The sequence below is a fragment of the Lynx rufus genome, unplaced genomic scaffold, assembly GCF_022079265.1.
Source record: "Lynx rufus isolate CCGP_SWC_20201006 ecotype Redwood Valley unplaced genomic scaffold, mLynRuf1.p SCAF_8, whole genome shotgun sequence".
Classification (NCBI taxonomy): Eukaryota; Metazoa; Chordata; class Mammalia; order Carnivora; family Felidae; genus Lynx; species Lynx rufus.
In genome coordinates, this window is record NW_025814896.1 from 105911869 (window position 1) to 105922694 (window position 10826).

Here is a 10826-nt window from a genome sequence, read left to right on the forward strand (position 1 = left end):
TATCCAAATCTATAAAGAGCTCACCAAACTCCACACCCGAAAAACAAATAACCCAGTGAAGAAATGGGCAGAAAACATGAATAGACACTTCTCTAAAGAAGACATCTGGATGGCCAACAAGCACATGAAAAGATGCTCAACGTCGCTCCTCATCAGGGAAATACAAATCAAAACCACACTCAGATATCACCTCACACCAGTCGGAGTGGCCAAAATGAAGAAATCAGGAGACTACAGATGCTGGCGAGGATGTGGAGAAACGGGAACCCTCTTGCACTGTTGGTGGGAATGCAAACTGGTGCAGCCACTCTGGAAAGCAGTGTGGAGGTGCCTCAAAAAAATAAAAATAGACCTACCCTATGACCCAGCAATAGCACTGCTAGGAATTTACCCAAGGGATACAGGAGTGCTGATGCATAGGGGCACTTGTACCCCAATGTTTATAGCAGCACTCTCAACAATAGCCAAATTATGGAAAGAGCCTAAATGTCCATCAACTGATGAATGGATAAAGAAATTGTGGTTTATATACACAATGGAGTACTACGTGGCAGGGAGAAAGAATGAAATATGGCCCTTTGTAGCAACGTGGATGGAACTGGAGAGTGTTATGCTAAGTGAAATAAGCCATACAGTGAGGGACAGATACCGTATGTTTTCACTCTTATGTGGATCCTGAGAAACCTGGCGGAAACCCATGGGGGAGGGGAAGGAAAAAAAAAAAGAGGTTAGAGTGGGAGAGAGCCAAAGCATAAGAGACTCTTAAAAACTGAGAACAAAGTGAAGGTTGATGGGGGGGTGGGTGGGAGGGAGTGGAGGGTGGGTGGTGGGTATTGAGGAGGGCACCTTTTGGGATGAGCACTGGGCGTTGTATGGAAACCAATTTGAAAATAAACTTCATATATTGAAAATAAATAAATAAATAAATAAATAAATAAATAAATAAATAATACATACATACATACATACATAAATACATAAATAAATAATAAAATCTGTCCCTGGGGTGCCTCGCCGGCTCAGCCAGTAGAGCACATGACTCTTGATCTTGAGTCTGTGAGTTCAAGTCCCACACTGGGTGTAGAGATTACTTAAAAATTAGGCTTTTGGGGCGCCTGGGTGGCGCAGTCGGTTAAGCGTCCGACTTCGGCCAGGTCACGATCTCGCGGTCCGCGAGTTCGAGCCCCGCGTCAGGCTCTGGGCTGATGGCTCGGAGCCTGGAGCCTGTTTCCGATTCTGTGTCTCCCTCTCTCTCTGCCCCTCCCCCGTTCATGCTCTGTCTCTCTCTGTCCCAAAAATAAATAAAAACGTGGAAAAAAAAATTTAAAATAAAAAAAAAATTAGGCTTTTTTTATTTTTTAAAAATGTTTTATTTCTTTTCGAGAGACAGCGTGAACAGAAGAGGGGCAGAGAAGGGGGGAACAGAGGATCTGAAGTGGGCTTTGTGCTGACAGCAGCAAGCCCACGTGGGGCTCAAACTCACACACCCCTGAGCTGAAGTCAGACGCACAACCACCTGAGTCACCAGGTGCCCACCAAATTAAATCTTTTTTGAAAAAAAAAAAAAAAAAGTCTTTAAAGATAAATACGTTAATTAATTTAAAAATCTGTCCCCAATTTTCCCTTCCCAATCTCCTGTCTCACGCCTTCTTCACGTACCCGACCCACCAGCACCTTGAGCAGGGCACGGACTTGACTCAGCCTTGACCTCCCACATCTACATTCTCAGAACCTGGCCTCCCCTCCCTCCTGCTCCACTGGACTAAACTCTCAGTTTATACAAAAACTCCTCCCCAGGGCACAAACCCCTCACCAAACTATTGTAACACCACAGTTGTTTGGGCCTGTCCCTCCACTGTTTCAAAGGGCTCCAAACCTGGCTGATCATCAAGACCTCGGGGCAATTTGTTTTCTCGTTGGTTTTCTTTTTTTTACTAGACTCCCAGACCCCACCCTAGACCTATAACATCTCTTTTCGGAAAAAAGATGATCAAAATCTGGTTGCCAGGTTAGAATGCAGGCAGTGGCCACCCCTAGACTTGATTATACACATTTTGCTACAAAAACCCATAGAGGTCCAGGGAAATGCAGGGTCTTGCTTCAGGTTTCACAAAGCCAAGTAGGCGAGAGGAAGACATCCTAATTCAGGGCCCAGGACTGCCAGCATCCCACACAGACTTCTCACCCAGTGTGGGACCAGGCCACACCCTCCACTAATCTCCTGGCTGCTTTTGTTTGAGTGGAGCCACTTCATTAGCATGTAACAATGGAGACATCCAAGGTGCCCTCCTGTTTTCCATTTACGATTTAAGTGCCGGCAATCACCAGGCGCCTCCATTGTCATTGCTATTAGCTGAACTTAATGGTCTTTTCTTAAAACTATAAGGTCCTCCCTATCTCCCTCCCTCCCCCCATCAGGTTATTTGCAGAAAAATTCTGGAATCCGCCAATCACCTTTTCAGGAATGGCTCAGGGAAGCTTCATTTAAGTAGTACCATTATCATTGTGATTAGCGTGATCCTGAGCCCTTCCTTCATTTCTTGGAATTTTTCTTGGGAGGCAGATTCAGGATACTCTGCTTAAAAGAATTTCAATAAATAGAATTTTGGGTTGGAAGTCTTCCCAACTGCCGTGAGACTGTAAAAACAGGGGTCTCAGGTCAGAAGTCCTGGTCTGGAATCTCAACTCCACCTCTCACTGACTTGGGGGGCTGAAACCTCCGGGCTTCGATCTTCACATCCATAAGCTATTTGCTCTTGTATCCCAAACTTCTGACGATCCTAATGCAGTCTATTGAAAATGGGTTGTAAACTTTAAACCCTCTCAAAAACCTGCCATGTACCAGACACAAAGCTTTGCACGTTTTCTCTAATGAGTTAGGCATTCTGTTCTAATTTTCCGCATAGGAAATCGGATTCCTCCTTGACATCCCTCCTTGTGTGCACACGTCCCCACCTCCCCATTATTAACTCCCAACACCTCGAGTCTATCTGGGAAACTCCAGCCCTTCCCTCCATCCCAGAAACATGGCCTTCATTGCCCAGGTAGTTCCCCCAGAGCATTTCTCTCCTGAATTACTAACAAAGCCTTGCATTTTCTTAGGTTCTTTCTATCCTCCAGAGGGATCTCTTTGTCCTGCAAATCTCTCGAGCCACTCCCCTAACATGCTCCACTGCTCCCCCCACAGTTGGGCTGAGCTCGAACCACCATCCCCGACCTCCCTCCCCTGACTGTACTTGCTCTGCTACCCCACACTGAGAAGCTAAACACCGCCCGAGCTACCCCTGTGTTCCTTCATCTCCTAGCCTTTGTATTAGCTGATTCTCACCCCTTTGACTCTACCTGGCAACTCCTACTGGCAGCTAGAAGCACCTCTTCCCCAAGCACATAGGCTGATGGATGTTCCTCTGTGTTCCCTTGGCACTGGGCTGCATAGCTCCATTACTGCACATTACATTTCTGTTCATGGCGCTGGAATGTACATTCTGGCCTCTAGGTCGGCAAACACTTGCATGGCGAAGAGTGAGAAATTGACATTAAGGTGGCGGAGGGAGGGCATGAAGTTGTAATGACTGGTGCGTAATGGCAGATGAAGCTGGACAAGAAAAACTAGAAAATTAAGAGTCTTGATGGCTAAGAAACTTTGGGTTTTACCCTGTAGGTGATCAGGGAGTTTCTATGCAGAGAGTGACAGTGGATTTATGTTTTTAATGAGATATAGTCTGATTCTACTGTGGAAAATGAACTGGAGGGCAGAGAACAAGTAAGGAGGTTAGGGTGGAGGCCATTGCAACAGTCCAGAAAAGTGCTTCACCAAAGAAGGCAGTTGTGGGGGTGGAGATAGGAGACGGAAGGAGAGGATACAGGGAAGCTTGGCAGTAGAGGGAAATGCCATCAAGTGTTTGGTTATGTGGTAAACACGGATTTGTAGGGGAAGATAGTTTTGATTTGGTCATGATAAATTTGGACTATTTATAGCAATATCCAGCTTGGTTGGAAATATATCTAGAGCTGAATGTAAAGCAGAGCTATGATAAAGATTTATGAGTCTTTTCTATACAGGTGACAGTTAAAACCACAGAAGTGGAGAGGATCGCTGAGGGGAAAATTGTAGAATGAACTAAGAATCTAGCACTTTTTCATATGTGTCTCTTGTTACAATGTCACAAATCCATAAATCAAGTGACATTAGTTAATCCACTTGAGAATTCACTTGAGGATAACTCTTCTGGGATTAAAAATCTTGATGGTCACATGACCAGACTGTTTTCCACAGCTGTTATCACATGGACCTGGGGTAATAGAGGCCTCTATTCTGTGAGACCGGAACAAACCATTGTGTTAATCAAAGGATGGAATGTTCAAGGTCAGATACTAGTTGGTTGTCAACTACCAGCCATTGCCAAGGAGCCAGGCAAGAAATGGACCAGGTGGTCTTTGGTGTTCTGTACCATCCTCTTCACATTTGAGGATCTGTAACAGAAAGCTCTCAGGAAAGGGGCGCCTGGGTGGCTCAGTCGGTTAAGCGGCCGACTTCGGCTCAGGTCATGATCTCGCGGTCCGTGAGTTCGAGCCCCGAGTCGGGCTCTGTGCTGACAGCTCGGAGTCTGGAGCCTGTTTCAGATTCTGTGTCTCCCTCTCTCTGACCCTCCCCCATTCATGCTCTGTCTCTCTCTGTCTCAAAAATAAATAAAACGTTAAAATAATTTTTTTTAAATAAAAAAAAATTTAAAAAAAAGCTCTCAGGAAAATTGTAACAACATAAGCCCATGACCTATATTTTCCTTTTTTTTCTTGTAAGTGTTTATTTTATTTTGGGGTGCCTGGGTGGCTCAGTCGGTTGAGTGCCGACTTGGGCTCAGGTCATGATCTCAAGGTTCATGGGTTCGAGCCCCGCATTGGGCTCTGGGCTGACAGCTCAGAGCCTGGAGCCTGTTTTGGCTTCTGTCTGTCTGTCTGTCTCTGTCTCTCTGCCCCTCCCCCCTCCCCCGCACTCTTTCTCACTCTCTCAAAAATAGACATAAAAATTTTTAATGTTTATTTATTTTTGAGTGAGAGAGAGAGAGCACGTGGCACGGGATGGGTAGAGAGGGAGAGAAAGAATCCCAAGCAGGCTCCCGGCTGAGCGCAGAGCTCAATTTCAACGCTGGGCTTGAACTCGTGACCGAGAGATCATGACCTGAGCTGAAATCAAGAGTCAGACGTGTAACTGACTGAGCCACCCAGATGCCCCAACCTACATTTTCTGAGAACTCACCCACACTCCCACCCTCTGCACAGAGCAGGGGATCAGGGTCATGTCTGTCATTGACAGGGGAACAAGGGAAAGACCCCTGACTCAGGGGAGTCAGTTACTCAAGAATGTGAGAGTATGACAAGTACTCTCGTGAGTCTCTGTACTTGATCTAGGAGTACATACGTTTTGGAATTTTGGCAGGGGGAGGTCAGCTATCTTTTCTGTGAGCACAGAGGAAGTTCATCTGCAGAGAAAGCAGAATAAAGCAGGGAACATCAATGTAACCCCTGAAAGAGAGAGATAGGCAGAGACAGGGAAAATATGCTAAAAAAAAAAAAAAAATGGAGAAAATGGCTGCCTTGGCTCCTCACAGCCCTCCATTTCCAGATTTCCCTCCCAAGGCCCTTGTTTTTTTTGGACCCATGGCTTCTGTCTTCATTTTTGCCTAAGCCGATCTGAGCGGGCTGCTGTTATTTACAACCACGGAGCAATCGACAGTAGCCATCTAGGAAGGGGCCTCAACGGGAGAAGTGGTTAGAATAGGTATTACGGAGAAGACTTGGAGAATACCTAAATCCTATCAAGAGGCTGAAGTATATCCTTATGACTGAAACGGATTTGGTGAAAGCTATAAACCAATCAACTGTTACTTTGACTGAAAAAAGGATACTGCAGGGTACAGGAGTGTAGTACAAAATGGGTGCTTTGCAGTGTTTATTGAATGGCTAAAACTAAAAGGCAAATATCAAATGAGGGGAGTGATTCACCATAAAGGGGAAATACTTGTTCTACTCACATCATTTTCACTTCTCATTTTAACGAAAGTTCTACGAGGCTAACGCCCACTATTGGCTGTAATGGGCATTATTTTGTCTGTGTACAGCTGGGCCCTTTTATTTCCTTCACCCCACTCAACCCCTGTAAGTGGACAGGACGTGTGATGCACGCTGGACCATCCAGGGTCCTTCTCTGGCATTTTGAAATTTCCAGCCAGAGAGTAAGGAAGGCGCAGCTCCTTTCTAGTGGTAGATGTGAGGCTCGGAGGCTGATTTGGTTGCCAAATTCCCAGCTGAGCCCAACAAAGCCACTGATAGGCATACCTGTGCCATGCTCAAACGTGAGGTATGAGGGAACCACTATCCTAATCACCCAATTTGCCGATGAGGCAGGATTGCCGTAGAGATGGTCTACAGCCTGCCTCTGTGTGCATAGACTTGATTGGCTGTATGCCCTCTCCATCTTCGTGAGGCAGAAGGGGAGATCTTTGGAGGGTCAATGCTCTATACCCTATCTTTTATCTACATGGTCATGCTGAAAGCTGCAGGACAAGTCTGTGAATCCTTTCAGAATGATGCAGATCATCAACAGGTACAAATGTGTTACTCCAGTATTCATTTTCCTCTTCTTAGTGACACAACAATGATTTTACTCAAGGCAGTAACTCATCTTTCTCAAAGGCATTTCTTGGGGAGCCCGGGTGGCTCAGTCAGTTAAGTGTCCGACTTCGGCTCAGGTCATGGATCTCTCAGTTTGTGAGTTCGACCCCTACGTTGGGCTCTGGGCTGACACCTCAGAGCCTAGAGCCTGCTTCAGATTCTTTGTCTCCCTCTCTCTGCCCTCCCTCCCTTGCTCTCTTTCTCTCTCTCTCTCAAAAATAAACATTAAAATTTTTTTTAAAAAAAAGGCATTTCCCAGTGTCTCTTGAAGTTGGTGTACTATGTGACCAAGTCTGACCAATGAAATGCAGGTAGAAGCATTATAGGGTACTTTGGGGGAATCTCCCTAAAAAGAAAGAAAAGATCTTAGTCCCTCCCTTTTCACTTTTCTTCTGCCTGGAACGTGAATTCTAATAGACCTCTTGAACCATGAGACAATAAACCAAGGATAGCTCCATTGTTATTCAGGACCTGAATGCTTTTTTTCTTTTTTTTTTTAAATGTTTATTTATTGGCAAGCCTGGGTGGCTCGGTGGGTTAAGCCTCTGACTTCAGCTCAGGTCACGATCTCATGGTCCGTGAGTTCCAGCCCCCACGTTGGGCTCTGTGCTGACGGCTCAGAGCCTGGAGCCTGTTTCAGATTCTGTGTCTCCCTCTCTCTCTGCCCCTCCCCTGTTCATGCTCTGTCTCTCTCTGTCTCAAAAATAAGTAAACATTAAATGTTTATTTATTTATTTTGAGAGACAGAAGGGGCACAGAGTGGGAGAGAGAGAGAATCCCAAGCAGACTCCCAGCTGCCAGTGCAGTGCAGAGTCTGATGCAGGGCTCAAACCCACGAACAGTGAGATCATGATCTGAGCCGAAACCAAGAGGTGGCCACTTAACTGACTGAGCCACCCAGGTGCCCCAGGACCTCAGTTCCTGGGGCCTATCTTGTTGCCCCATCTAGCTTATTGCCTCACGGTCCAAGATAGCTGTTAGAAATCCATGCAATGCTTCTCACTAGGTTCTGTTGCATGTAACAGACTAAGTCCCCCCAAAAAGTAGCAAAACAAGACAGAAGTTTTTATCTCTCAAAAAATTTTTTTCCTCGGTGCCTGGCTGACTCAGTCAGAAGAGCATGTGACTCTTGATCTAGGGATTGTGAGTTTGAGCCTCGTGTTGGGTGTAGAGATTACTTAAATAAACTTAACAAAAATTTTTTTCGTTGAGAAATAAAGTCCTGTCTTATTTATACAACCGTTATTTGGGGTTTTGTCTATTACAAGCAACTGAACTTAATCATCCATCAAGTAACCTAGAGTGGGCACTGGAGTATATTGGAGGAGTCAGTGATGGGGCCAGTTCCAGGCTCACTGTGAGTAAGGGTACTGTCCCATGGGAATCTGCACCCCACCTTCAGAATCTTCACAAAATTGTCAGGGCCTTCCACCAAGCAAACTAGGTAGAGAGATTCCATCTGAGCTACTTCTGAGAGAAAGGCTGAAAGGGTGTTACTCTAAACGTTGCCTCCCCATTGAGTGTAAGACTTCAGGTTCCATCTGGAATGGTCCCTGCTTCTTTGTTTCCTCACCCTCTCTCGAGGGCCTAGAATCTAGACCGCCACTATGCATATCCATAAGCCATATATGCAATTTAAAAATTTCTAGTAGCGACATTAAAAAAAAGTAGGGGTGCTCGGGTGGCTCAGATGGTTAAGCGTCCGACTTCAGCTCAGGTCATGATCTCACAGTTCCTGGGTTCGAGCCTTGCATCAGGCTCTGTGTTGACAGCTCAGAGCCTGGAGCCTGTTTTGGATTCTGTGTCTCCCCCTTCTCTCTCTGCCCCTCTGCTGCTCATGCTATCTCTCTCTCTCAAAAATAAATAAGCATTTTAAAAAACATTTAAAAAAAAAAGTAAAAAGAGGGGCACTTGGGTGGCTTAGTTGGTTAAGCACCCGACTTTGGCTCAGGTCATGATCTCACGGTTTGTGAGTTTGAGCCCCGCATCAGGCTCTGTGCTGACAGTGCGACCCTGCTTCGGATCCTCTGTCTGCCCCTCTCTCTTCCCCTTCCCCCTCACAATCTCTCCCTCTCAAAAATAAATAAACGTTAAGAAAAAGCAAAAAGAGGTAAAGTTTATTCATTTGTTTTAAAAGAGAAAGAGAGAGAGAAAAAGAGCTTGAGTGGGGGAGGGGCAGAAAGCGGGAAAGAAAGAGAGATTCCCAAGGAGGCTCTGCGCTGAAAGATCACAGCCTGAGCCAAAGTCAGGCACTTAACCAACTGAGCCACCCAGGCACGCCTGGTAAAGTTTATTTTAATAACACAGCTTACTTAAGCCAGAATATGCAAAATACTATCAATTTCAACATAATCAAGGTAATCAGTATAAACAGAATCATTATAAACTATATCGGATCGTATGTAATCAATAGAAAAATTATTAACAAAATGTTTTACATTTGGGATGCCTAGCTGATTTAGCCAGTAGACCATGTGACTCTTTCCTTTAAATTTCATTTATTTTGAGAGAGAGCATACGCCAGCAGGGGAGGGGCAGAGAGAGAGGGGGAGAGACAGAGTCCTAAGCAGGCTCGGGGTGAAGCCTGATGCAGGGCTCAATCTCATGAACTGAGAGATCATGACCTGAGCCTAAATCAAGAGTCAGGTGCTTAACCAACTGAGCCACCCAGCTGCCCCAAGTATGTGACTCTTGAGCTCGAGCTTATGAGCTCAAGCTCTACCTTGGGTATAGAGTTTACTTAAAAAAAAAAAAAAAAAAAAAGATATTTAATGTCTTTTTTTGTTCCAAGTCTTTGAAATCCAGTGTACATTTTACACTTACAATGCATCTCAATTTGGGCTGGCTACATTCAAGTGTTCAATAGTTCCATGTGGTTGTAATTTGCCTCTGTTTATAATCTCATGGTGAGGTTTTTTTTTTTTTTTAATTTTTTTTTTCAACGTTTATTTATTTTTGGGACAGAGAGAGACAGAGCATGAACGGGGGAGGGGCAGAGAGAGAGGGAGACACAGAATCGGAAACAGGCTCCAGGCTCCGAGCCATCAGCCCAGAGCCTGACGCGGGGCTCGAACTCCCGGACCGCGAGTTCGTGACCTGGCTGAAGTCGGACGCTTAACCGACTGCGCCACCCAGGCGCCCCTCTCATGGTGAGGTTTTTGCCTCTCTGCCTGACTCTTTTGGATTGATGCATGAAAAAAAATTTTTTTTTAAATGTTTAGTTTTGAGAGAGAGAGACACACACACACACAGAGAGTGAGCGGGGGAGGGGCAGAGAGAGAGGGAGACAGAATCTGAAGCAGGCTTGAGGCTCTGAGCTGTCAGCACAGAGCCTGAGGCAGGGCCCTAACTCACAAACTGTGAGATCATGACCTGAACCAAAGTCGGGCACCTAACTGACTGAGCCGCCCAGGTGCCCTGATGCTTTTTTTTTTTGCTGTGTTCTTGGATCTTTTAGATCTTCTTTGCCTCTTGGTCCATATAGTCATGGACCAGCCTCATCTCCATTCCGTGCCTCACCTGGACGACCTGATGTCTAAAAGGGAAGTTCCTCTGGTGCTTTTCAGTTATATGGCTGATCCTTCACACTGGCAGTCTCACACCATTGCTACCCAAATGCCAACAGTTAAGATCTAGCAAAGGAAACAGAAAGCTCGGGAGGCAGAATCACCTGATGAGTGAGGTTATTCTTGATGTTAATCACTTGGGAAACTGGCAAGTCCTCAGATTGGAAATCAAAACTGGGACACAGGGTAAGGTCAGGTGCAGAAGGGCTTTCTCTCTTGGCTCTCAGTTGCCCAATGGATATATGAGGTCATCATATTGCTCTTGGCACCTAAGGACAGGCAAGGACCTGGAGTAGGAGGGATCAAGGCCAGGGCTGGTGCAGTTGTATGAATTCCTGTGGATAGAACTGTGATTTTCAAACAGCACTCTCTGAAGCTCCTCGTTTGTGGAGATCCTCTGGGGGCTACGTGGAATAGGATGTAAAGGGAGTGAAGGGGATGCCTAGCGGATAGAACTCTATGCTCTCCTAGCCCTCCCTCAACCTGAACAGGGCTTCTTTTATCTACTCAGACATTAAGGTTTTGCATAGTAATTTATTTTTTAAACGCCTCCACTACTTAAAAGGAAAAAGCCCAAAAACCTGAAAA